We start from the raw sequence: 27,404 nt of genomic DNA on the forward strand, positions 1-27,404 counted from the left end.
TTACCATCAACTAAATGTTTGCACACATTATTTTGTTTCTTAATTTTCACCTCTAAGGGAGTTATAATCATCTAAGCTATGGATATAAATCACAGAGGTATGGGTGAGATGTTGTTTAAATGCATATCTGGAAAAACCACTTTTCTATAAATGTGCTATTTTTAATCAGTTATCTATGTAGAGTATAAATGTAAAAGTAAGGAATATTTGTATAAAAAAGAAATTCATTTGTAAAGTCCATCTGTCCAAAGTTGGCAATTTCTCAAAGATTTAATTTCTAAGAGTATAAACCCCACATACTATTTTAGTTGAACTATAATTCACTGTGAAGTAGAATAACTATCTTCCAGAAACTACACTAGGCACTTTACATCTTTTGTGCCACTCAACACTAACAACTTCGTGGAGGAAAAAATATATTTTTTCATTCTCAATTTACAGATGAGAAAGCTGAGTCCCTGAGCAGTTAAGATCAGCAATTAGTAAGTAAGAGAGCCAAAATCAGAACCTGGCTCTATCTGAAACCAAAGCCCATCTTCTCTCCATTTGTGGACACATGTCTCCAAAATACAAAAAAGCAAGAGTTTAATTATAAGAAGTATATAGGGGAATTCCCTGGCAATCCAGTGGTTAGGGCTCCATGCTTTCACTGCCAAGGGCGCAGGTTCAATCCCTGGTTATGGAACTAGGATCCCATATTTTTTAAAAAAAGACAGAGAATTGTATAGGTCTCTACTGCCAAGGAAATTAAACCTATTAGAGCTGAAAATCCCCAAATATTTTTGGAACTGTTAGTAGCAGGAGTTTTAGAAGCATTCTAAATAAAAAAGAAGCTTGCTATTTAGGTTTCCGTCTCCAGTTTCATCCCTAATTGGCTGCCATAAGGATGGCAGAGAAACCTGCATTACCTGAAAAATACATTCCAAATATGTTGTATGACATTGACTTCAATATTATGGTGAAGACTCAGAAGAGCACACCAACTGTTAACAGTAGATTAAATTTACCTCCTGGGAAGGATGTCACTGCCAAGAAACACCTTCCAGGTAAACAGCCATAGGTATGACACAACTCCTGTTTGCTTTCCAGGCACTCAAAGAAGCATGATTCTCCCAGGAAAGATCCAAGTCTACAGCAACGCTTAGACATAAGAGAATAATCTCATGTGCAAATGTCCCTGCAGTCACTGGCATCATCGCGGCCATCCACTGGATTTTATAGACATCCGAGTGACATAAACTTTCCAGGACAGCTTTAATGTTACCCTCCCACCACCCCATCAATCCACAGAAATAGTTCTATCACAGTAGGTGCTTCCAGTAGGGCTCACTATAAAACTTATTCTTGTATTTAGAGAAGCGTTCATACTCAAAGTCTACAGTCACTGACGGGATAACTATTACCAAAAGATAACACTGGGCACTTATTATATGTAAGATACTGTGCTAAACGCCTTTATATGTATTTTCTCACTTCAACTTCACAGCAGCCTTATGAGGTATATACTATTGTCCTAATTTAAGGCATTCTCCTTTGTATCACCTCATTGATAAAGGGATAGAATAAATTCAACCCAATTAAAAACAGATAATCCCTGACTCTTTGTTAACTACCAATAATGAAGATAATTTATCAACACAAGCACTTTTACTAAGTTACTATACTCGCCACCACGGATTTGCCCTCATCTCTTCCCTACTCATGTGGCCAGATTCCCATGGAGACACCTGAAGCGTGAAATCAGAAGAGCCTTAAGTCATTTCAATTCATGGCATCTAGCACTATGACACATCAACCTCTTATGAAGAGTAACTTTATTCTTGCTAACTTCTGATACATTTCTGATCAATCGAAATTCTGACCTATACATGCCCTAAACTGACATACCTTTTTTCCCCCATTGGAAGTTGCGATGATTAATTTTATGTGTCAACTTGACTGGGTAAGGGATGCCCAGACAACTGGTAAAACTATTTCTGGGTGCGTCTGTGAGGGTGTTTTTAGAAGATTAGCATTTGCGTCAATAGACTGAGTAAAGAGATCCACCCTCACCAAAGTGTGTGGGCATCATCCGATCCTATGAGGGGCCCAGATAGGACAAAAAGGTGGAAGCAGGGAAAATTCTCTCTCTTCTTGAGCTGGGATGTCCACCTTCCCTTGTCCTCAGACATCGGAGCTCTCAATTCTCATGCCTTCAGACTCCGGAACTCACACCAGCAGCCCCTCAATTCTCAGGCTTTTGGACTTGAACTGAAGGTCACCCCCAGCTTTCCTAGTTCTCCAGCTTGCAGATGGCAGACTGTGGGACTTCTCAGCCTCTATACCCACATGAGCCAACTCCTACAGAAACCTCCTCGTATAAATATATAACTCCTATTCTGTTTCTCTGGAGAAGCCTAACATAGATTTGCTTCAAATAGCTAACTTTTTCTTTATGTCATATGATTATCATAATTAAGCGGTATCCAGCCACTGACCTGAAAGAAGCTATTAGCTTCACAGGCAGACCTAGTCATCAGCATCTGCATCTGCTTTCTCACGACTGTAATTAATCAAGGTTGTCTTTGTTAGCTAATAACATGAACTCAGGTCCAGGATCTCTCAGCCCAAACCCTTGAGGCTGGATGTGCCTTGGAATGAAGACTTTTTCACATTTTACAAAAGTAAAGGGTGAGTGATGCTGTATATTATGCAGCTCCCCCAGCAGAGCCTGGAATGGTGCTCCAAAATCAGGCGTGCTATTGTTTCTGCAACAATGAATGAACGAATATTCACACTAAGTGTGATTTAAAAACTAGCCACTATCAGATCAGGCCTGGTTTTGCCATGGAATAAGTTGCAAAACTAACTTTTAGATTTCAAAGTAGCAGTAGAAAATGTTTGAAATGATTATGAGAATTGGCATATGAGAATAGGTGCCAGGCACCAGTTATGCATCATCCCTCAAGAGTGTGTGACTCGACCGATTAAAGAACACTTCCCAAATTTCAGATCAAACCCAATATTGGCATGAGCCCTTTATTTGATTGGATTTCTCCTTTTGAATATTACTCCTACCTCTCTTTGATTATAAGATTTCAGTATCATTAGAAATCTACATAGCAAGTCAAGAGGTAGATTTAAAAGAAAAAAAAATCACAAAATTTCAAATTATTTCAGGGGATTCAGACAACCACAGGATCAACCCTTAGGTTATTCACTAGTTCTGCTCCTTTGACCAAAATTATATGTTGATGATCACCCCCTTAAGGCCGTTTTGCTTCTTTTAGTGAATTTCTGTATGATCATCCCATAATTCTGAAATGTATGTTTATTCTATCACTAGTAGGAAAAACGCAATTTAAAAAAAATAAAAGGCAGTTGAAAAGCTCAAAGTATTCATATTGAATTGGAGAGTAATTTGCTGAGTCCAAAACTAGCATCCAGACACCAGGGCAAATCTCATTACCTGTCCTAGGTCATGGTCACAGTAAGCAGCTTAAGTGATCCAGTCTTCCTCACTGTCTACTCCACATTTACCCTAGTAATTTGGATTAGTCCTCATCCAAACCCTGCCAGCTCAGCTTGAAAAATGCTGGCCTACATTATATCTTTTGGGATTTCTTATAAACATGATACTCAAAGAGTCACAAACATTGTAATGTATGAGACTGCAGTGAGGGTGGTAGTAATCCCTTATACCTCCCATGAACAGTTCACGCTAACAGCCCCGGTATAAAATGATTACATGTGTAATTACCATTTTTAATGTGCATTTAGTTCAAACAATGAATCAGACACTATAACAATAGAACGTATGACCATCTTATTCCTTAAATAAGATGCTTTCCTACTGTGCCTCTTAATTACAGCACAAGGGAAGCATTCCAACGAAAATCATGGTGTTAGGATGATCTAAAATTATCTCCCCACAGATATAAAAGTTTTTGCTGTAGCAAATATCTTAGCTTGGATTCCCCCAGAAGCAGAGCCTAAGACAAGGATTTGAGTCCAAGTAGTTTAGCATGATTCCGGAATACATAGATCCTGAGCTTAGGGAAACCACACACAGTGCTGACTCATCTAAATACCATCTGACTCTGAAAAACCCTCAAACGTATATATTAATTTGTACACACATAATCATCGATTTTCTCTGTGCATGTGTGTTCCAGCCCCCAAGAAACACGTTTTGTTTTCAAGCAGTAGAAATTGACTGTGCCTCTCAGCCAATAACTGGGGTGAAGATGTCTGCACAGTTCTTGGCTTCCTTTTTGGCCATTTATTTGTGAACAATTTTGACCCCCGGTGTCCAAAAAAATATAACAAGTAATAGTGCTGGACACGTGAGCCAAACAAACCTAGGAGGGGAATAAGCCTGGAGGTGAAAGAGCAAGTATCTGTAAGTTTGATGTTCGCTGAGAGTCGTCAAGGACATGGTCAAGGACACAGAGGGTGAAGGAAGCCCTTTGGTATTCTGAGGGCGTCATAAACAGAACTGCAGCCCAGGAAGATGCATCCACAACTGAGAGAGGTGAACTGGGGAGAATAAGGCCAGAGGCAGTCACGACCCCAGGGGACTTGAAGGGAATTGAAAGTCATTGCCAAGACTGCCGTTACATGACATACACTCCTTTCAAATGTTACTCACATCTTTCCAAAAAAAAAAAAGGAAAAAGAGCAAAAGGTTGGGATTTCCCTGTTGCACTGGCATCAGATGGTCCAGAGCTGGGGCTTCCTATACTTGCCCCATGTGCAGTCTCCACACTCCAGAGGTTCTGTGATCACAGCCGCTTGCTGTCTCATTCCTTGCTTGCTAGGAAGAGCCAGCCTTGGGTGTTCCAGGGTAAGTTTCAAGGAAGCACAAACTGGAGGCAAGGACATGCATATAGCCAGCCAGCATTATCACTCTGCAGGAAGGGAAATGTAAGATCTCTGCAAAACCCGGATGGCAGCAGGCACCATAAAACAGGCAGGTGCTGTAAATCCAATACATGGATGTACTGAGTCGGGAGATATATTAGTCCGCTCAGGCTGCTGTTGCAAAATACCAGACTGGGTGGCTTAAACAACAGGCATTTTCTCATAGTTATGGAGACTAGAAGTCCAAGATCAAGGTGCTGGCGAAGTTGGTTTCTGGTGAGACCTCTCTTCCTGGCTTGCAGACGGCCACTCTCTCACTGTGTCTTCACATGGCCTTTCCACCGTGCATGTGTGGGGAGAGAGAGCTCTGGTGTCGCTTCCTCTTCTTTTTTTTTTTTTTTTTTTTTTTTTTTTTTTTTTTGCGGTATGCGGGCCTCTCACTGTCGTGGCCTCCCCCGTTGCGGAGCACAGGCTCCGGATGCGCAGGCCCAGCGGCCATGGCTCACGGGCCCAGCCGCTCCGCGGCATATGGGATCCTCCCAGACCGGGGCACGAACCCGTATCCCCTGCATCGGCAGGCGGACTCTCAACCACTTGCGCCACCAGGGAGGCCCCCCTCTTCTTATAAGGACACCAGTCTTACTGAATTAGGGCTCCAGCCATTGACCTCATTAACCTTAATTATTCCTGTAAAGTCCCCATCTCCAAATACAGTCACTGGGGACTAGAACTTCAACATAAATTTTGGGGGGGACACATTTCAGTCCATAACAGAAAGTGAGAGCCTTTTTAAAAAAATCATTATATTGTTTTTTTTAATAAATTTATTTATTTATTTTGGCTGCATTGGGTCTTCGTTGCTGCTCACAGGCTTTCTCTAGTTGAGGCGAGAAGGGGCTACTCTTCCTTGCAGTGCACGGGTTTCTCATTGTGGTAGCTTCTCTTTGTTGCAGAGCATGGGCTCTAGGTCCACAGGCTTCAGTAGTTGTGGCGCACGGGCTTCAGTAGTTGTGGCTCACAGGCTCAGTAGTTGTGGTGCACAGGCTCAGTTGCTCCGCGGCATGTGGTATCCTCCCAGACCAGGGCTCGAACCCGTTGTACCCTGCATTGGCAAGTGGATTCTTAACCACTGCGCCACCAGGGAAGTCCCCATTATATTTTTAAATTACAGTCATTAAAAATTGCACTGTTTGTTCACTAGAAGAAAAATATTAAAGTCATGACAAAGATTCAATGCATTTAAAAATGTCTGCGAGGTAATTTTCCCCTCCTTCCTAGTCTGCACTGCTGCTCTGCGGCCTCTCATCGGGCACACGTTCAGTGTTCACTACATGCCAGGTACTTAGCTTCATGGAAAATGACGGAAACAATAACCTCCCCCAAAAAAGCAAACAACCCAATCAAGAAATGGGCAGAAGATCTAAACAGATATTTCTCCAAAGAAGACATGCTCATGGCCAAAAAGCATATGAAAAGATACTCAACATCACTAATTATCAGAGAAATGCAAATCAAAAGTACAATGAGGTATCACCTCACACCGGTCAGAATGGCCATCATCAAAAAGTCTACAAACAATAAATGCTGGAGAGGGTGTGGAATGTACTGTCTGTGGGAATGTAAATTGGTACAACCACTATGGAGAACAGTATGGAGGTTCCTTAAAAAACTAAAAACAGAACTACCATGTGATCCAACAATCCCACTCCTGGGCATATACCCTGAGAAAACCATAATTCGAAAAGATACATGCACCCCAATGTTCATTGCAGCACTATTTACAATAGCCAAGACATGGAAACAACCCAAATGTCCACTGACAGAGGAATGGATAAAGAAGATGTGGTACATATATACAATGGAATATTACTTAGCCATAAAAAAGAACAAAATAATGCCATTTGCAGCAACATGGATGGACCTAGAGATTGTCATACTGAATGAAGTAAGTCAGACAGAGAAAGACAAATATCATATGGTATCACTCATATGTGGAACCTAATTTTTAAAACTGATACAAATGAACTTATTTACAAAACAGAAACAGACTCACAGACATAGAAAACAAACTTATGGTTACCAAAGGGGAAATGTTGGGGGGGGGATAAATCAGGAGCTTGGGATGAACATATACACACTACTATATATAAAATAGATAATCAACAAGGACCTACTGTAGAGCACAAGGAACTCTACTCAGTGCTCTGTGGTAACCTAAATGGGAAGGAAGAGGGGATATATGTATACATGTGGCTGATTCACTTGGCTGTACAGCAGAAACTAACACAACATTGTAAAGCAACTATACTCCGGTAAAAAAAGTCAAATGCATAAAAAATTATATATCTATGTTAAAGGGTATATAATAAATAAATATGTAACTTGATACATCAATGAAATAATGTTGGGGGCAGAGCTAAAAAATATCAATTTAATGGCTTTCTCTAATAAGTGAATTAGAGAAGGCTCACTTTGGGAAATAGTCAAGCAAATATTGATCTGACCATCAAAAGAAGCTCAGACTATCGGGATAAACAACATTATAAATAGTAACGTTAAAAATAAAGTGAAATTCTGTCTTTTCGTTTTTTAAAAAAAAGGAAGCCTTTTTATTCTTACATCTATTTTTATCAAATATTAAAAATATATGAATTCATCAACCAATATCCCATAGATCACCCATCTTCTGCAGGACACTGGTGCTAAAAAATGTAAACACCCTCAGAAACACTACAATTTATTTAGAGAAAGGAGGGAAGCGCATGAAATGCTAAAAGGCATTAATACACACTAATACCTTTTCAATACAAGAAAAGTACAAGCCAGTGATTAACCGCCAAATGAACAGAGCTACTGCAGTTTACAAAAGCAGAAACGTGAACATTTTGGACAGGGATATATTTAAGCAAGATATTCAAGGATGAGTAAAATTTGGACATCAAGGGGGCAGGAGAGCAAAGGCATTCATGTACAAAAATATAGTAGGAAAAGTCCATAAATAAGATTAACGAGTGGAATATTTGGGAGAGCAGAGAAAAAGCAAATGTGGAGAGCCTTCAATATCAAGCTAGGATATTGGATTTTATCCTCAGTGATGAGGAATCTGAGGAGCCCCTGAAAGTTCCAGCAAAGGATGATACAATCAAAGTGGTATATTAAGAGCATTAGTCTAGCGTGGGTGGACCCAGAGAGTGTCATACAGAGTGAAGTAGGTCAGAAAGAGAAAAACAAATATCGTATATTAACACATATAGGCAGAATCTAGAAAAATGGCATAGATGACCTTAATTGCCAAGCAGAAATAGTGACACAGACGTAGAGAACAAATTATGGATATCAAAGGGGAAGGGGGTGGGGGTGGAAGGAATTGGGAGTTTGGGATTGACATATATATACTATTGATTCTATATATAAAATAGACAACTGATAGGAACATACTGTAGAGCACAGGGAACTTTATTTAATGTACTGTGGTGTCCTAAATGGAGGGAATATATGTATATGTGATTCATTTTGCTGGGCAGTAGAAGCTAACACAACATTGTAAAGCAACTATACTCCAATAAAAATTAATTTCAAAAAAAAAGAACATTAGTCTAGTGTCACTATACAGGGATTGAAAGAAACCTGTAGACAAGAAAACCCAATAGTCCAGGCATGAAGTGGTAAGGATTTGAACAAAGCTGGGCAATGGACAGTAGTGTGAGAGGGATTTAGGAGAAAGAGAAGTTATAAGACTTGGAAAGTTATAAGAAACAAAGAGATTCACTGGTTTCCACAACATATGGCCAAGAGATGGAAAGAATCATTAACAAAATTAAAAAATCAAGGTGGAAAGCTGGCTTCAGAGCAGATAAAACCCAACAGAAATATTGAACAGATCACCAGATGGCGAGGCAAAAACAGCAGTCATAGGATTTAGTGTGGATACTGGCATATATTCTTTTTTTTTTTTTTTTTTTTTTTTTTTTGCTGTACGCGGGCCTCTCACTGCTGTGGCCTCTCCCGTTGCGGAGCACAGGCTCCGGACACACAGGCTCCGCGGCCATGGCTCGCGGGCCCAGCCGCTCCGCGGCATGTGGGATCTTCCGGAATCGGGGCACGAACCCGTGTTCCCTGCATCGGCAGGCGGACTCTCAACCACTGCGCCACCAGGGAAGCCCTGGCATATATTCTTTTGGAAAATAATCACGGTAAATATGCTATTTTTAGGGCCTCCCTGGTGGCGCAAGTGGTTGAGAGTCCGCCTGCCGATGCAGGGGATACGGGTTCGTGCCCCGGTCTGGGAGGATCCCACATGCCGCGGAGCGGCTGGGCCCGTGAGCCATGGCCGCTGAGCCTGCGCGTCCGGAGCCTGCGCGTCCGGAGCCTGTGCTCCGCAACGGGGGAGGCCACAACAGTGAGAGGCCCGCATACCGCAAAAAAAAAAAAAAAATATATGCTATTTTTAAATAGTTTCTTTTTCTGATTATAAGGCAACTCAAGTTCAGAACAAACACACTTGATACCCCAAAAAAAAAACCCCAAAAATAAAAATCAATCAGAATCCTGCTACCCAGAGATGACTACTCTAACACTGTGTCTATCCTTCCAGTATTTTTTTTTTTTTTTTTTTTTTTTTTGCAGTACGCGGGCCTCTCACTGCTGTGGCCTCTCCCGTTGCGGAGCACAGGCTCCGGACACGCAGGCTCAGCTGCCATGGCTCACGGGCCCAGCCGCTCCGCAGCATATGGGATCTTCCCGGACCAGGGCACAAACCCGTGTCCCCTGCATCGGCAGGCGGACTCTCAACCACTGCGCCACCAGGGAAGCCCTCAGTATTTTTTTAATGTCAATAATAATAACAAGAGGGAAAGAGAAGAGGCAGAGAGGGGAAAAAAGTGGCTAAGATTCATTGACTGTCAAAGCACTAGCCAAACTCTTGACATACATTAGAGACCTTATTCTTCACAACAGCCCTATAAGAAACTATTATTATCCCTTTATGCAGATGGAGAAACTGGAGCCCGGAGCATTTAAGAAAACTGCTCAAAGTAACACAGAGTCAGGCTCCGAACCCAGGTAACCCAGCCCGACCACGGATCTTAACCACCACGTATACTGCCTCTTGCACGATGTGCTTATATAACGTATATCAGTTTGAACACATGATAACAGAACCTATGTTCATTCATTCATTCTTTAACCAAGTGTGTAAACTTTGCTGTTCATAGGAACAGCAGAACTACTTAGGCAAAGTCCACTGAGGGGGAGGGAGGGGCTGCCAACTGGCATCTTCTCTTAAAATAATTCTGTTCCCAATAGCTGGTCTTCCTTCAGTCTCTTGAGATTTCCCCAGTTCACTGAATCCAATAGTCAGGATAGGCTATGTGATGTTGCTGTAACAAGCATCTCAAAACATCTTAGGATTTATAACTACAAAGGTTTATTCCTTGCACACAATTCATGATCTAACAAGGGTCATCAGGGAGATCTGCTCCATGACTTCTTATTCCAGAACCCAAGTTGACGGCGCCATAATATTGCCACTCTGGTGACAGAGGAAAAGAAGGCTCTGCAGGGTCTTGCTCTGGCACTTAAATGTTCTGGCCTGGAAGTAGCACCTTGTCACTACACACAACTCATTGGCCAGAACTTGTCACATGACCTCAACAAACCACAGGGGGCCAGGAAGTATGCTCTGCCCATGGGCCCAGAATGGGGAAGGACACCTCTGACTTCACATTACCACACGTAATTCATATCCCGAGTCCCTGGAGCTCTCAGGTTCAACCCGCACCTTGACAAAGATTGTATTGCTAATACAGACAAAAACAGTCAAATATAGATTGAATTAGCAGAGCTGTAAAGGTGACTTTATGGCACCAGCTTAAATTAATAGAGTCTTTAAGGAACATTTGGGTTCATTCCACAGATGAAGAAAATGAAGCCCAGAGAACACCAGTCCAAAGTAACCCTAGCTAATAACAGATTAAAATCTGAGAGTTTTATTTTTTATGATTCCCTCAATAATCCCTCACAAAGCATGCAAGAAAAAGGCACGTTTTACCTGTTGGGAGATTTACCATTTGTATTCAAATCAAATATGAATTTCATTAAAATTAAAATCTGTGTTAAAATATTTTTCATGAAAGTACATTACCATAGATCTTAGTCTTTTTATATACATTTCTTATTTTCCTTACCAACATTTTATGATGTAGAGTTGTACATTCTCCAACAGATTTTATTTTAGTTACTAATCTGGCAAGTGTATTCATTTGCAAGCAAAAAAGAATCTAAATGGTGGTATTTGATGAATATATGTATATGTGTCTCCCAATATTTTTATTTTGCCTTACTTAGCTGACACAAACTCAGAAGTGGAAAAAAGATGAAACCAAGAGCCATTCCCCCCAAATGACTTCAGGGTCATTAGAAAGCAGATAGTGCAGCCCCCTCATTTTATTTTATTTTATTTCTAAATATGTTTGCTTGTTTGTTTGTGCTGGGTCTTAGTTGCAGCTCGCCAGCCCCTTAGTTGTGGCACACGAACTCTTAGTTGCGGCATGCATGTGGGATCTAGTTACCTGACTAGGGATTGAACCCAGGCCCCCTGCACTGGGACTGCGGAGTCTTAACCACTGCACCACCAGGGAAGTCCCAGCCCCCTCATTTTAAGAGAGGAAACTAAGACCCACAGAATTTGGGCGATGTGCCCAGGCCCCCCACTAAAAATGTGCTAGAGTCAAGTCTCACATCCAGGGTTCCCCTCCAAACTCCTTTCCAGCACCCCATGTTGCCCCAGGCTTCATGATTTTGGACAAGTCATTCCATTTCTCTGGTCCTTGGTTTCCTTAGCTGGAAAATGAGGGAGACAGATGCACTAGAACAAGATTTCCCAAATGGGTTTCAAAGAAGACCAGCCTCTGAGATGACTGTGGAGTTAAAAGTTTTCTTGGTCATCCAAGTTTGAGAGAGACTAGATGCCTTAGTCCTCTCCTGGAGATTTCTAATGCATATCGGCAGAGTGAAGGCTTTAAGAAATTCTTCAATAAAGAAAAACGTTTAGGGGGCCTTCCCTGGTGGTCCAGTGGTTAAGACTCCGTTCTTCCACTGCAGGGGGCCCGGGTTCGATCCCTGGCCAGGGAACTAGGATCCCGCATACCACAAGGCGTGGCCAAAAATTTAAAAAAAAACACACACAACAAAAAACAAAAACCAAAAAACATTTAATGGCAGTGTTTCCCAAACTTATTTGATAACAGAAAGGTTTTTGTGCGTGACTCTCGTCAGTGTCCTGTCTCCCTCTCTGAGCACTCTTCCTCCTCTTGCCCCCTCTCCTCCAGTAAGATGAGCCCCAAAGACCCCAACCCCTTCTGGCCTCAGGCCTTCAGATCTCCTGCACCTGTGCCTGGAGGGCTCGTCTCCCCAGAGATCGTCCCCGGCCACCACGCTCCTGCGATGTCCTGCTTGGTGTTCTTCTTCACATCCCTTATCGCTACCTAGAGTTACATGATGTACCGTCAGCCTCTTGCACTAGAAGAGAGGCTTCCGGAGAGCAGGACTTGGTGTTGGGAATCGCTCAGCACCTACAACACTGTCTGAGAAGAGGAGGAATGCAGTAGATAGTTCCTGAATGGAAAAACTAATGAACCAATGAGCAAAGCCCACGAAAAGAGTTTTCTATAGAATAAGAGGAATTGTCACCAGACCAGCCATCAGCAACACCCAGACGCTTGACAGAAATTCTCAGGCCCCACCCTGGACCCACTGAACCAGACCTACTAGGTGTAGAGGGCTGTGGGTGTCCAGAGTGGACAGCAATCTGGGTTTGAACAAGCCTTCCAGATGATGCTGATGCTCACTAAAGTTTGAGAACCACTGGGTTAGAATATCTTTTTTTTTTTTTTTTTTTTTGCGGTACGCAGGCCTCTCACTGCCGTGGCCTCTATCCTTGCGGAGCACAGCCTCCGGACACACAGGCTCAGCGGCCATGGCTCACAGGCCCAGCCGCTCTGTGGCATGTGGGATCTTCCCGGACCGGGGCACGAACCTGCATTCCCTGCGTCGGCAGGTGGACTCTCAAACACTGCGCCACCAGGGAAGCCCTAGAATATCTTTTCTTTTTTTTTTTTTTTTGGAATGGAATGTTTTGGTCATTGATGGGTTCCAAGCTACTCAGAAGAGTGTCTGGCACAGACGAGGTGCAGTTAAGCTTGTTTAATAGATGACTGTGTGCTACATTATTTCTGGTGGAATAAAAGTACATCTGGAGTTACAACAAGCTGTTCACAGTAGCGTTCTCTGGGGTAGAATTACAAGTAAGCTTCACAGCTGATTTAATACGTGTCCATATTGTTTTATAATCTCCAAAAATGGCTCTTTTCATTTTAAGAGAAAACAAAGGGCTTCCCTGGTGGCGCAGTGGTTGAGAGTCCGCCTGCCGATGCAGGGGACACGGGTTCATGCCCCGGTCTGTGAAGATCCCACATGCCGCAGAGCGGCTGGGCCCGTGAGCCATGGCCGCTGAGCCTGTGCATCCGGAGCCTGTGCTCCGCAACGGGAGAGGCCACAACAGTGAGAGGCCCGCGTAACGCAAAAAAAAGAGAGAGAAAACAAAGAACTTCAGGTCAAGTTCCTGACACAGTGATGGGCACAAGATACTCACTGAACCATAGCTATTACCTAAGCCTCAGGAACTGGCAGCCTTCCTGGGAACCCTGGAGCATCCTCAAAGAAACCCTATTCTAGTTCTCTAGGCAGACCAAGACAACATGGAGAGTCTATTTATTCAACAGCCAACTTTGAAGACAAAGCCTCAGGAGTCTGAGGGGATGCATTTCCCCCGTTTCTACTTCAGTCCTTTTCCACAAGTTTCTGTCCTTTGCAGGCTACAGTCTGATGCAAACAGGTTGGTTGTCCTAGATATACTTATACACAGCCTTTGAGGGCACAGTTTGGAGGTGCAGACGCACAGGACACTTGTGAAAGTGGGACCGCAGAGTCTCACTGTAGCCCACAAGGAAGCAGAACTTACGTGCAGGTAGCTGCCTCAGGACCAGGGCACAGACCTCCACCTGGTTAGCCCAGCGCTTTAGAACAAGCTATTCGGCCAGGCAGCCTGGGAAGGTGCCCAGCATAAATTTACGAAGGAAAACATCTTCCACTATTCTCTCTGCAGCATGGTCCTCCCCATCCAGGTTACCTGTGTGCAGCGACAGCCAACCCTTACGATGCGCGATGTGGTGCGGCGCGTGCGTCTCCTCGTAGGTCACTGGTTTGTCCCCCTTGCCCACTCGGACTCGGGCCGCCCGGTTCTTGGCGCAGACCGCGGAGGTGTGCAGGGCGCGCCAGGCGCACGGCAGCTCCTGGTTCCAGGACAGCACCAGCGGCCGGAGCCACAGACCGCAGACGGGCGCCGCCATCTTGGGCCGAGCGTAGGGCGGGGCCCCTAGAATATCTTTAAGCGAAATTCAACCTCTGAAATTCTAGAATTTTATTAGTTGTGAGCAATTCTCTTACAGTGCTTTGAGCATTTTACAAGGGAATAAACTAATTTCTCACGTTTCCTGAGAGTCTTAGAGTCATCATATATGGTAACATACTGGCTTTTCCCTCCAATAGAAATAAAGCCCTAATTAACACACAATGTCCCACTGAGAATTAATCAGTTTAACAGCTACCCCCAACACACCTGAGGGTCATATTATTATCTGTTATAACAGAAAAGCCAGTTACCCTAGAACAACTAAAGCCCTAACAAAGGTTGAGTTCTTCCTCCAAAATAAGAAATACTCATACACACACACACACACACACACACACAATCCATATACACACAAAGAAAGACTTTATAAATTATCAATTAATCCCTTGATTATATTCCCAATGATAATGCAGAAAATTCAATTAATTGTAATATTGAAAAAGACTCCAGAGGATAATTTATAGGCTCTCATTTTTATCTGTTTTCACTTCTCATTTACCGAAAATGGATAGTGGGGCAATTTTTGATAAAGTTTTACTGCAAGATGCCAAATCAAGTAAGCATTATTGAATGCAAAAATGCCAGGGGTGTAAACATCCTTTACAAGTCACAACGCTTTCTAGGCCTCCACAATCTGGCCCAAACACGCTGTCATGCTCACCCAGGAAGACGCTTGCTTCCTGCCAAACTGATAGACTTGCAGGCTCCACACCATGCTTTCCACACTTCCTCGTCCTCCCTGTTTGCATCGCACCCCTCTCAGCCTTTTTGGCCCAGCCCCATCCTGGCCCTCACTCAAGTGGACCCCTCTGCAAACCGTGTCTGCAAATCCAGGTCAAAAGACTGAGCCGCACTGGATTACACCGTTCTCACCTGATGTGAGTGCTTCGTCTCCTCTTATAGTTTCAAAGAAAGAGGATGGGACGTACACATTTCTGCACGCTCGCTCACCCGTTCTCCTCCTGAACCTGCTGTATTGAATCTTTGGCTTGTCTCTTGGTTTCAGCACCCAAAGCTCCAGCTAAGAGGTGGTCCCTACAGCTCTCAAGGGATTTTACCAGCCAGGTGAGTCCCACCCTCACCTCCTCTCCTCACCTCCCTATGGGGGAGAGAAGTAAGACAGGGAGAAATCTGAGGGAGTCGCCAGGAAGGAACCCTGACACACAGGAGCCTTGACTATAGGGAAAGGAGGCAGTTATGAGAGAGAACCCTCCTTGTGAAGTAGGTAGGAGACCAAGGTAGACACTACGTCTGGCCTGGTATCTGTGAGTTTTTTTTACTCCCAAGACATTAGAATCCTCAAGAGAGGATGGAGGATAAAATCAGGCCTGAGGGCTTCCCTGGTGGCGCAGTGGTTGAGAGTCCGCCTGCCGATGCAGGGGACATGGGTTCGTGCCCCAGTCCGGGAGGATCCCACATGCCGCGGAGCGGCTGGGCCCGTGAGCCATGGCCGCTGAGCCTGCGCGTCCGGAGCCTGTGCTCCACAACGGGAGAGGCCACAACAGTGAGAGGCCCACGTACCGCAAAAAAAAAAAAGCTTTTTAGGATCTAAAATCAATACCTTAGAAATCAATCAGGTTTACAGCTTCTTGTATTTTGTGAGTTTATTTTCCTGCTGTTCTCAGGATTTGTGGAAGCCTTTTACAAGCTGCAGCCTCTTTCAGTATGCCCAAGAAAACAAAGGAAGGGGGTTGTCTGTTCCATAGTTATCAGCACATCAAACAGCAGGGCCACCCAGCCCACCCCTATACCTTGGGATGAGTGTGGAAATGATGCAGAAGCAAAAGTGAGACATCCCTGGGGAAGATGAGCAGACATGTCAGAGTCCTACTGGTAAGTTACTCACCCCACCTGAAGGTCCTCCTACCAGAGAAACCTTGAAGTTTGTGAGTTCTCCTTCATTAGAGAGGAGGGTTAGCCCTGACAGTCACACAGGGCTTTATAAAGATAAATCCACTTAGAGACCATGTGTTAACCCCTCACCAAAGAATGACCGTCATCATTCAGGCTGGGTGGTCCTAAAGGCAGCCATCACTGGGCACAAAAGATGACTTGAGTTCATACTCCCAGACTACTAAGCATCGCTATTCAGGACAAGCTGTGTCCTAAAAGATTATTTGTCATTTGTCACACCAAATGAGCCCCTAAACTACTGGACTGCAAGCAACCAATCTTTTAAAAATATAGCTTGGACCACAGGAGGATTTCTGAAATAAACAAATTTTTGAAAAAGCCTGTCATGGGTAAATCCCAGTGGCAACTCTATGTTCTCAAATAAACTGCTACTGGCTTTCCTGAAAATCCCCAGAGACAGAGAAAAAGAGGAAGGAGCTCCTGGTTCCTTTTACCCCAAGACTCAAATTGAGCTTTGCTAGACCTCAGGATCCCAGCATAAAAGCTAGTACTAGTTCCATATTTAAAACCACTCAATTATACACATACACACATATATATATATTTATATATTTATATTATATATGTTATCTTAAAACTAGGCAGAGGGGGAAAGTACAGTGAATTTTGCTGGGAGGGAATCTCAACCTTTACTTTCATGGAATTCCCAGTATGTTTCCCATAGGTATAAAGTTACAGAAAGCATTCAGATTTCCAAAACAACCCACAACAATCTACTCAACATACTACATTATGCATCAGAATTCCAATACATGCACAGAAGCAGACCTCCCTCCCCAATAGCATTCAGAGGTTCCCCCCAAATAACACACGTGCTGGGAAATGGGCACCAGCTCCGAAACAGTGTTGGGGAGGCCCATGGCCCAATGTCACAGAAGTTTCAGCAATGAAGATTGAGGTAAGAAGCTACATATGGCAGATGGCAAGCAAGATACAAGAAGACCAAGCCACAGTCATTCCTTTGAAAGGTAATCAGTTCTGTCTAGAGTTTCTCCGGGAGAATAGTTTCCAGCCCTGACACACCAACAGGATCATCTGGGAAATTTTTAAAAGGAACAGATTCTAGGGTCTGACCAGAGTTCTACTAAATCAGACCCCGAGGGAATACCCTGGTTGTCCAGTGGTTAGGACTCGGTGCTTTCACTGCTGGGGCATAGGTTCAATCCCTGGTCGGGAAACTAAGATCCCACAAGCCTTGTGGCGAGGAAAAAAAAAAAATTAGACCCTGAGAGGTGGGTCTAGGAATCTGCATTTTTAAGGATGCTTCTCTGATAATAACGACGCTCAGACATGTTTAAGAATCCTATTCTGGGGTTTTGATACTAGAATGATGGACTGACGTCACATTTTACATGTCACAGTTTTCAAATATCCTTTAAGCCTTCGTTTCCTCTTACGGATTTTGATTTCTATTTAAGCATCTCCTCAGCAAATGCCATGCCATGTGGTTTCCTCTATTTTTAGCACTTACCATGATTTTTAATTACTTTTTGGTTTCTTGTTTATTGTTTGTCTTCTCCCCTAGACTAAGCCCTGTGAAAGCAGTTCTGTTCCAGCATCTAGCACAAAGTCTGTGACTATAAAACTTGGCTGAATGAAAGCACATGGTATTCACTTATTTCATGTCATCTTACTGCCAGATGTGTAATGTCCATGGGGTAGAGTTATCTCTGTAGAAACCCTCCTACTCTCCCTCCTACTAGGGAGAGTGTTCCTTAAAAAACTAAGAAGATCAATAGAATTACCATGTGATCCAGCAATCCCACTCCTGGGCATATATCCAGAAAAGATGACAACTCTAAGTGGAAAAGGTACATGCACCCCAGTGTTCACAGCGGCACTATTTGTAATAGCCAAGACGGGGAAGCCACCTAAATATCCACCAGCAGATGAATGGATAAAGAAGGTGTCATATTCTTATGTAACATATATATAATGGACTATTACTCAGCCATACAAAAGAATGAAATAATGTCATTTGCAGCAACATGGATGGACCTAAAGATGATCATACTAAGTGAAGTCAGACAAAGACAAATATCATATGACATAACTTATATGTGGAATCTAAAAAAATGATACAAATGAACTTACTTACTAAAACAGAAATAGACTCACAGACATAGAAAACAAACATGGTTACCAAAGGGGAAAGGGCAGGGAGGGATAAATTTGGAATTTGGGATTAACAGATACACACTACTATATATAAAACAGATAAACAGCAAGGACCTACTGTATAGTGCAGGGAACTATATTCAATATCTTGTAATAACCTAGAGTGGAAAAGAATCTGAAAAACAATATATACATACAGATATATATATATGAAACTGAATCACTTTGCTGAACACCTGAAACACTGTAAAACAACTATACTTGAATTTTTTTTAAAAAAAAGAATTATCTCTAGATCTGTTGAGAAGTATCACTTTCATATTCCCAAGTCAATGGGATGGACCAGAGCAGCTGGGTGGCCCAAGGTCTCATGGTGGTTAAGTGGCAGGACCAAGTCTCGCACAAAAACTCAGGTTCCACTTTCACTCCCTTTCCACGCTCCCACGCTGCCTCCCTCAGCGGATATTACAACTGGATTCCAAATTATTAATATCAAACTTGCTGAAGAGATGGCCCCTGGGTCTCAAAGTCTCATGTTGCTTTGCATGACAGGCAATTGTGCAACTCAGAAGCATAAGCCACTGGGGATTTACATAGAAACCTTGAACTCACTCTATTCATTTAACAGAGAAACAATATACATGATGTAAGGTGGGGAAAAGAAAGTTCATTCGAAAACTCTGGCATGATAAATTCTAGCTCTAGTAAAAAGAAAACTGCATGTTATAAGAGGAAGATTATTTAGCTACAAAAAAAAAAAAAAAGACCTCACAAAACTGATAGTAAAAGAACCCTTTGCGGGAAAGAAAGAAAAGCACATTTAATGGAAACTTGAATACGGAGGGCAGGTTAATGAATAAAATATCATGAGTTTATTCTAAACTAAGTAATTTATAGGAAACCAAAAGGAATATCTAGGAAGAAGAAATTCTGGAAATTAAATGGATAAAAATACAATAATAATGTCAAAATGACTAAACTGGTCACTTAAAATCTGATTTGAACAATAATGAAATTAGAAACTCATCCATTTGGGACTAGTAATACTTTGTTGACACACACTTTGACCTATTTGTCCTATACCTGGAGAAGTGACATTTAATCACGACAGCAGGTTTAGATTGTATGGAGTCATAAGGGAAATCAGTCACTGAGCCTGTTAACACAAGGGCAATTTAAAAAAAAAACAGTGAATTTTTCAAATTATATTTACACAAAGTATTTCAGCAAATATCTCTAATAAGAGAAGAATACAGACAGAGAGCAAATCATAGCAAATTAGGTAATAAAATCAGCGATAACATATCTGGCCCTTTTAGAAAGAGAACAGTGCATTATGGAACACAGTAATGGTATCTGACTCACACGTAACTTATATTCAAAAGCCTCATTAACGTTGGCCTATGCCTACCCAGTGAGTTCACCACCTACAGACATGAGATAACCCCTCCCAAGGGTTATAGCCTTGTACAGTGGAACACCTGTTTGTGGCTTAAATGTCGGAATTCCACACCAGGATAAGGGAGTCCAGTGCCCCAGACCCCAGTGGAGGTTTTGAGAGCTGGAGTAGGCACTCTGTACACAGTGGGACAGGCCAAGCCTCAGTAAAGAGCCAAGAGAGAGAAAGCTCAGCATCCTGGTAGAGTCATAGTGAAGATCCAAGGAAACAGTCCACTGAAATCCACAGGGGCCAAGCAGAGGGAAAGAAACAAGGTGCCAGGCAATGAGCATAAATGGGAGGCACCTGGGCAAAGCAGGCTGGTTGACAATTCAGGGTAGGAAGTGGAGCCTGCAGAGATTTTCTGAGACACTTGCCAGGTGTTATTGTAGCCAAAAGCCCTCAAAGTGGATAGAGAAGGAACTGATGCCAGTTCCTAAAGACAGAAGAAACCCAAATAATAACAAATACTGATAACTCGACCATTATCTGCATGAGTCACATGGTTCATTGATATGAATCCAAACTTTACTTCGGACATCACCCCTTTTCAACTTTTTAGGTAAAATCTTTTGTAAGTATAATTAAATACAGAAAAATCAATTCATTAGGCCTTTGCTTCCTTCCTTTGGGCAAGCAAATTCTGAATGTGGCACCCCAGGCAATAAACTCACCACGAAGAGAGAGAGAGGGAAGAGGTTTTGATAATAATCTATAAAATATCATTTGATCATGAAAAAATACAGAGTAGAAGAAATGCAAACATTCCTACTCTAGCAATAGCAAGGTAAGGTCACATTTCTGGGAGACAGTATAAAGTAACTCCTGTGTTTTTTCTTCTACACCTCCAAGTCTAATACACACACACACACATATACACACACACACTTTCACGTGATCATAGATCGCCCTCCATGAGAGGAGGTGAGCAAACAGGCCCATTTCTGTATTTCCTGGGCATTATCTCTCTGCACTTTTACACAATCCAGCCCACCTTCCAGTCTATAATAAACCACATAAGCCAAGACATGAGGAAGTGGACGACCCAGGAGAGTCACTGGGTAGTGGTCGTAGGCCTGCTCCAAGTACCACAAAAGGCTCTGGAGTTACCAGAACTTGCTGGCTGGAGACCTGATCAGAGATTTTTCAGTCTAGAATAGGACAGAAAAAGCACAAAGATAGCCCATGAGCATGTGTGTTTCGGGCTCCATCCCTGTGCTCCTTAGCAATTAAACTTGATTATAGCCAACAGCTCACATCATAATTATCTGAAGCCCATAGCAAGAGCATCTCGTCTGGAAGCTATTAATAACCTGAAAGCTTTGTCTTCTTTCTCCCTGTGGTCACTCTTTACTTCGTAGGGGAGATGACCCTCCAGACCCAGTGAAGCACAGAGTCCAGGCATCACTATGGGGCTTGGGAGAGAAGATGCATGCCCCCAGGAGAGGCACTGCCTAGCCAAGAACAACCCTGATGTAACGGAACTACATGCCTCTTCCCACCAGCTCGGGGCCAGCCTAACACACAGTGACCTGAGCAGGGGCAGTGAGTGCAGGCAACCTGTTCAGAAAAGCCACAAGAGAAGCTGTGCCCTGCCAGTGACGACGAAAACGAACCCCACTCTCTTCCCAAACAGGATGAAATTTGTTTTTAATAATGACAGCCCACTTTGGGTGTTTAACCATGTGCCAGGCCAGGTCCTGTTTTAAGTGCATCACACGCATTAACTCACAACTGGCTCACAATGATCCAAGTGTTAACAGAGGTGGGGTCGAGCAGAGAGAGGCCACAGAACCTGCCCCAGGTTACACCCTGGCAGAGCTGGGATTCGAATCCAGGCAGCCTGGCGCCAGTGGCCACGCTCTTAACCACAAGATTGAACTGCCTTGAATATGCTAACTTCTGGATCTATGCCACAGTAGGCCCAGAAGAAATCAGAAAGTAGAGTCCAGGAAGACCCTTCGAGATGCTCTAATTCAATTCCATCCAAATTCGAAAACTGAAACCCAGAGGTGTCAAGTGACTTACTAGAGGTCACACAGCTCACAGATCATCTTCAACTGTCCAGAATAGATGGTGCTAAACAAATAGTCAAACTAGATTGTAAGTTCCCTGAGGACCAGGAGTCACTTTTTAGGGTTATTTTTAGAAATAAAGTATACAGTATATAGTGACTCTTCTCTTCCAGTGCTCCAATCCCCAATTAAGCTTTTTTTTTTAAAAAAAAAAGTCATCATAGATTAGATTAGAAGTCTTCTGGTGTGGTCAAACTGGATTATTTTACAGAAGAAGAAACTGAGGTCCTGAAAGGTTATGTAACTTAGTCAAAGTTATATCAGTAATTACAGATGAACTTGTGTCAAATTACAAACTGGTCCCTATATGTGGTTTACCATTTCTACAAGACTGGATGACGTGGAAGATTTAAGTCCTAAATTAGTCATTCCCAAAGTGGTATGAGATGTCATATAAGTGAATAAATAAGTGTCCAGTAAGAATCCATGTGAGGGTCCCCAGGCCTCTCCCTAACAACAATGGCTCTAGAACCTAAAATGAAAGAAAGAATGCGTAAAGGAGAACACCGCACACCCAAAAAACTGAATCCAGCAACTGGAAGGTAGCACATCCATCTCTCTTCCGTTCTTGCATTTAGCCACCACTGCCTTCCATCAATCCTAATTAAAGAAATGAAAACTAATTTCTGTTGAAAGTTTCACAAGGATGAAATAACTAGAGACATCTTAAAAACCAGCAAAACTAAATTTCAGAATTAGTATTCCAAGATATATTTTTTAGTCAAGTCTTCCTCGTAGGAAACTTTTCAGATTTGTCTCGGGAAGATTTTTGCATCTTGTTAAAGGTTGCTCCTGCCCTCCACCTAAAGGAAAGCCATGAAAATGCAGCTCAAATCAGGAAAGGTTTACCTTCCAGCTGAAATTAAGCACCAGGGACATAAGCATAGTTCTAGACAAAATACCAGCAAATATATTTCACCCAATAATACAAAGACACTTTGCAAACCAGGATTGTTGGTCCATCTTTATACATTGATCAGAAGCTGATTTACCGCCAGAATGCTAGGCCTAGAATTCACTGAACAATCTTGTTCACTTAAATTTCTCCCCTCTTCTCACTAAAAAAAAAAGCATCTTTTTTTTTTACTGAAATATAGTTGATTTATAATGTTGTACCAATCTCTGCTGTACAGCAAAGTGACTCAGTTATACACACATAGACATTCTTTTTTTTAAAAGCCTCTTAAAACTTCTAGGTCCTTCATAAGAACTCAAGGTCAAAAAATTAGGAAAATACCTAATAAGACCAAAACCTATCATCATCATCATAATTATTATTATTATTGAAGTATTAGAGCTAAGAACTCTCACATGCTAGAAACTCAGGAACTGCACAACTCAGTTTCAGACACTGGCAAATTATGTAATTTCATCCTTCTGAAAATATTAATTACATGAATATGGTTTTTACTTTTAAGCAATAGTAACCTGCACCTGCCTTTCCTGGTTATATTAGGTAACAGGGATTAGCATTTTTGCAGGGTGACAGTTTCAAAAGCCATCAGAACTCCCAGGAGGGGAAGAAGAGTCTGAATTTACTGTCAGGTAATACACAGCTGCCTGGAAAAGGAGTAAAAGGAATGTCTGACTCCCTGGGGACAACTGTCACATGGCGACATCACTCAAGCCACCAGGGTGTGGAGGAAGTGCCCAAGAGACTCACTTCCGATGGCTCAAGGAAAACAGAACAGGCTACAACTCTTCTCCAGACCTGAGTCCCAACTTCCAGAACAAGATCATATCCAGCCAGGATGAACAAGGCACAGAACTAAAGAACTGAAGAGATGACAGGAATCTAAGAAACCACTAACCTTGCCGCCTCCTCTCCTTCACACATAACAAAATTAAGAAACTGAGGGGCCTCCCTGGTGGCGCAAGTGGTTGAGAGTCCGCCTGCCGATGCAGGGGATACGGGTTCGTGCCCCGGTCTGGGAGGATCCCATATGCCGCGGAGCGGCTGGGCCCGTGAGCCATGGCCGCTGGGCCTGCGCGTCCGGAGCCTGTGCTCCGCAACGGGGGAGGCCACAACAGTGAGAGGCCCGCATACCGCAAAAAAAAAAAAAAAAAAAGAAACTGAGCCAAAGTCACACCAGAAATTTATAAACGTTTTCCTCCCCTCCCCTCCCCCTAATGTCAACAGTTAGAGCTCAGGCCTTTGCCACCTTTCAGATGAACTTGAGCACATTACTTAACCTTGATTTTTCTCATCTATAAAATGTGAGCAATGAAAGTAGCTACTGATTTTCAACTGGGAACTCAAGACTACACAATGGGAAAAGGATAGCCTCTTCAGCAAATGATTTTGGAAACTGGATATCCACATGCAGAAGAGTGAAGTTGGACCCTTATCTTACGCCGTACACAAAAATTAACCCAAATTGCATTAAAGACCTAAACGTAAGGCCTAAAACTACCTAGATGAAAACATAGGGGAAAAACTTCAAGACGTTGGATTTGGCAATGATTTCTTGGATATGACACCAAAAGCAGACAACAAAATAAAAAATAGACAAATGAGACTACACCAAACTTAAAAACTTCGGCACATTAAAAGAAACAATCAACAGAGTGAGAAGGCAGTCTACAGAATGGGAGAAAAATAATTGCAAATCATATATCTGATAAGAGTCTGATATCCAGAATAAATGAAGACCTTCTACAGGTCAACAATAACAAAAAGTAATCTGATTAAAAAATGACACTGGACTTAAATAGACATTTCTCCAAAGATATACAAATGGCCAAAAAGCACATGCAAAGATGCTCAACATCACTAATCATTAGGGAAATGCAGATCAAAACTACAATGAGATATCACCTCATACTCATCAGGATGGCCACTATCAAAAGAACAGAAAATAACAAGCGTTGGTGAGGATGCAGAGAAGTTCAAACCCTTATACACTATTGGTGGGAATGTAAAATGGTGTAGCCACTATGGAAAACAGTATGGATGTGCCTCAAAAAATGAAAAATAGAGCCACCAGATGATCCAGCAATCCCATTTCTGGGTATATATCCAAAAGTATTTAAATCAGAATCTCAGAGAGATATTTGCACACCCACGTTCATAGCAGCATTATTCACAATAGCCAATAAGTGGAAGCAGCCCAAGTGTCCATCCACAGATGAATGGATTTTAAATATGGTATAAACATACTATGTAATATTATGCAGCCTTGAAAAAGAAGGAATTCTGTCACATGCCTCAACATAGATGAACCTCAAGGACATTATGCTGAGTGAACAAAGCCAGTCACAAAGGGACAAATACTGTGCAATTCCACTCATGTAAGTATCTAAAGTAGTCAAAACCACAGAAACGGAAGGTAGAAAGGTGGCTGCCAAGGGCTGAGGAGAGGGGAAATTAGTGTTTAGTGGGTATAAAGTTTCAGTGCTGTAAGATGAAAAAAAAATTAGACATCTAGTGTACAACAGTGGGAATATACTGAACACTACTAAACTGTACAGTTAAAATGGTTGAGAGTATTTTTAATGTTATGTGTTTTTTACCACAATTTAAAAAAAGGGGAAAAAATGTACCTGCCACATAGAGTTGTTCTGAGGATAAAATAAGATGATAAAGCATTCAGCACAATGCCTGCCATACATTAAACATTCAAAAATATTTGCTGTTAAAAATAGCCCTTGTTAGACCCCATGTATGAAACCATACCAAAGGCTTTTTCTTATGATTTAATTAAGCTCTCATTTATTTTTAAGAGAAATTCTAGGTCTTAAATCCCTCATTAAATCTACCCTACGTCTCCTATTGAGGTCCAATTATTTAGCTGGTGAGCTCTGCTTTAAAATGCTGATTAATTGCTTTATAGTTTGCCAGAATTCCTCATCTTGATGTTTTCTTTTACCATCACCACAGAAACAGAGCTCAGATAAAGGGGGAAATGACATACCACTCCCCTTAGTACATACATGTCACGCACACACACACATCTTTCCCTCTTCAAGGGTTACAATAGTCTCAACTCCAAAAATATGTCTAGAAAATCTCTATGGTTAAAAACTTTTAGGGAATTCCCTGGAGGTCCAGTGGTTAGAACTCCATGCTTTCACTGCCAAGGGCCTGGGTTCCATCTCTGTCTGGGGAACTCAGATCCCACAAGCCGCCTGGTGTAGCCAAAAAAAAAAAAAAAAAAAAAACTTTTAAGCTGATGGGAAGTGAAGTCACAATAAAAACCATGAAACCCTTCGTATTTTTACACCCACTAAAAATAATCTACCATGGCACACTACAGTATCTCCCATGATCTACTAAGAAAACAATATTGTATAGATAGATACTACGCTATCTACTGGGTAATATGTAGCAATGAGTAATGCACAGTTAATCTGTATTTCCTATCTCTTGTTTGCTAGAAGGCTTTCCTATTCACAAAGACATGTTCTTCCTGGGTCTTCTCCATCCAAGTGTTCAATGCTTTCTAATTCTATGACCTAGAGATTTCTACTTCCAGTCCCAAGATATAAGAAACACAAAATAGGGCATTCCCTGGTGGTCCAGTGGTTAGGGCTCTGCGCTTCCGCTACAGGGGACACAGGTTCAATCCCTGGTCTGGGAACTAAGATCACGCATGCCGCAGGGCACTGCCAAAAACAGAAACACAAAATAACATAGTAACTTGAATGCTTAAGATGAAAAAAGTTGAGAGCATCACTAGTGACAGTTTTTTGTAGGGTAATTCCTTGTTGTGGGATCTGTCCTGTGCAATGTACGATGTTTAGCAGCAACATAGGCCAAAATATCACTAAATGCCACGAGGTCCCCTTCAAATTGTGACAATCAAAGTTGACTCCAGGCATTAACAAGTGTATCCACTGCAAGTGGACGGAATTACCTCTAGTTGAAAACCACCATTTTAGGATGACCCGTAACCTATGCTGTTTCCCACTGGAGCTGAGGTTCAGGACATACAGAGCCTGGATACTGAGAATGGTCTTGGACGAGGAGGACCACCCAGGAGATAAGGTGGAATCCCTATCTCTTTTCTCTAGATCAGGGAGACAGAAAACACAGGGTGAGAGCACCAGCTCCGGCAGAAGTATCCAACACAGCAGAACACATTGGCATAGACACACAGTCTCCATTTCCGAATATTTCCCCCAAAAGACACAAGAGAACCATCCAAACACCCAGGTATGTTTCTTCACCTTCACTTCTCTATGAAGCCTTCATTCCTAGAATGACTACTCTAAAATCCATTTTGCCTCCATTTTTCTTTTCCAAAATCTCTATTCCTTCTTTTTAAAATGATGCCCAAGGGCTTCCCTAGTGGTGCAGTGGTTAAGAATCCACCTGCCAATGCAGCGGACAGAGGTGCGAGCCCTGGTCCAGGAAGATCCCACATGCCGTGGAGCAGCTAAGACAGTGCGCCACAACTACTGAGCCTGCGCTCTAGAGCTCACGAGCCACAACTACTGAGCCCACGTGCCACAGTTACTGAAGCCCATGTGCCTAGAGCCTGTGCTCCGCAACAAGAGAAGCCACCGCAATGAGAAGCCCGTGCACCACAATGAAGAGCAGCCCCCG

General features: G+C 42.5%; 1 protein-coding gene and 1 pseudogene across 1 annotated transcript in view; both read right to left on the reverse strand.

Annotated features, from left to right (window-relative positions):
• SLCO5A1 (solute carrier organic anion transporter family member 5A1) overlaps positions 1-27,404 on the reverse strand; it is a 122,418-nt gene that overhangs the window by 83,144 nt on the left and 11,870 nt on the right. The gene's annotated exons all lie outside the window — the stretch shown is intronic.
• Positions 13,746-14,249, reverse strand: LOC132501022 (small ribosomal subunit protein uS3m-like; annotated as a pseudogene).

The sequence above is a fragment of the Mesoplodon densirostris genome, chromosome 13, assembly GCF_025265405.1.
Source record: "Mesoplodon densirostris isolate mMesDen1 chromosome 13, mMesDen1 primary haplotype, whole genome shotgun sequence".
Classification (NCBI taxonomy): domain Eukaryota; kingdom Metazoa; phylum Chordata; class Mammalia; order Artiodactyla; family Ziphiidae; genus Mesoplodon; species Mesoplodon densirostris.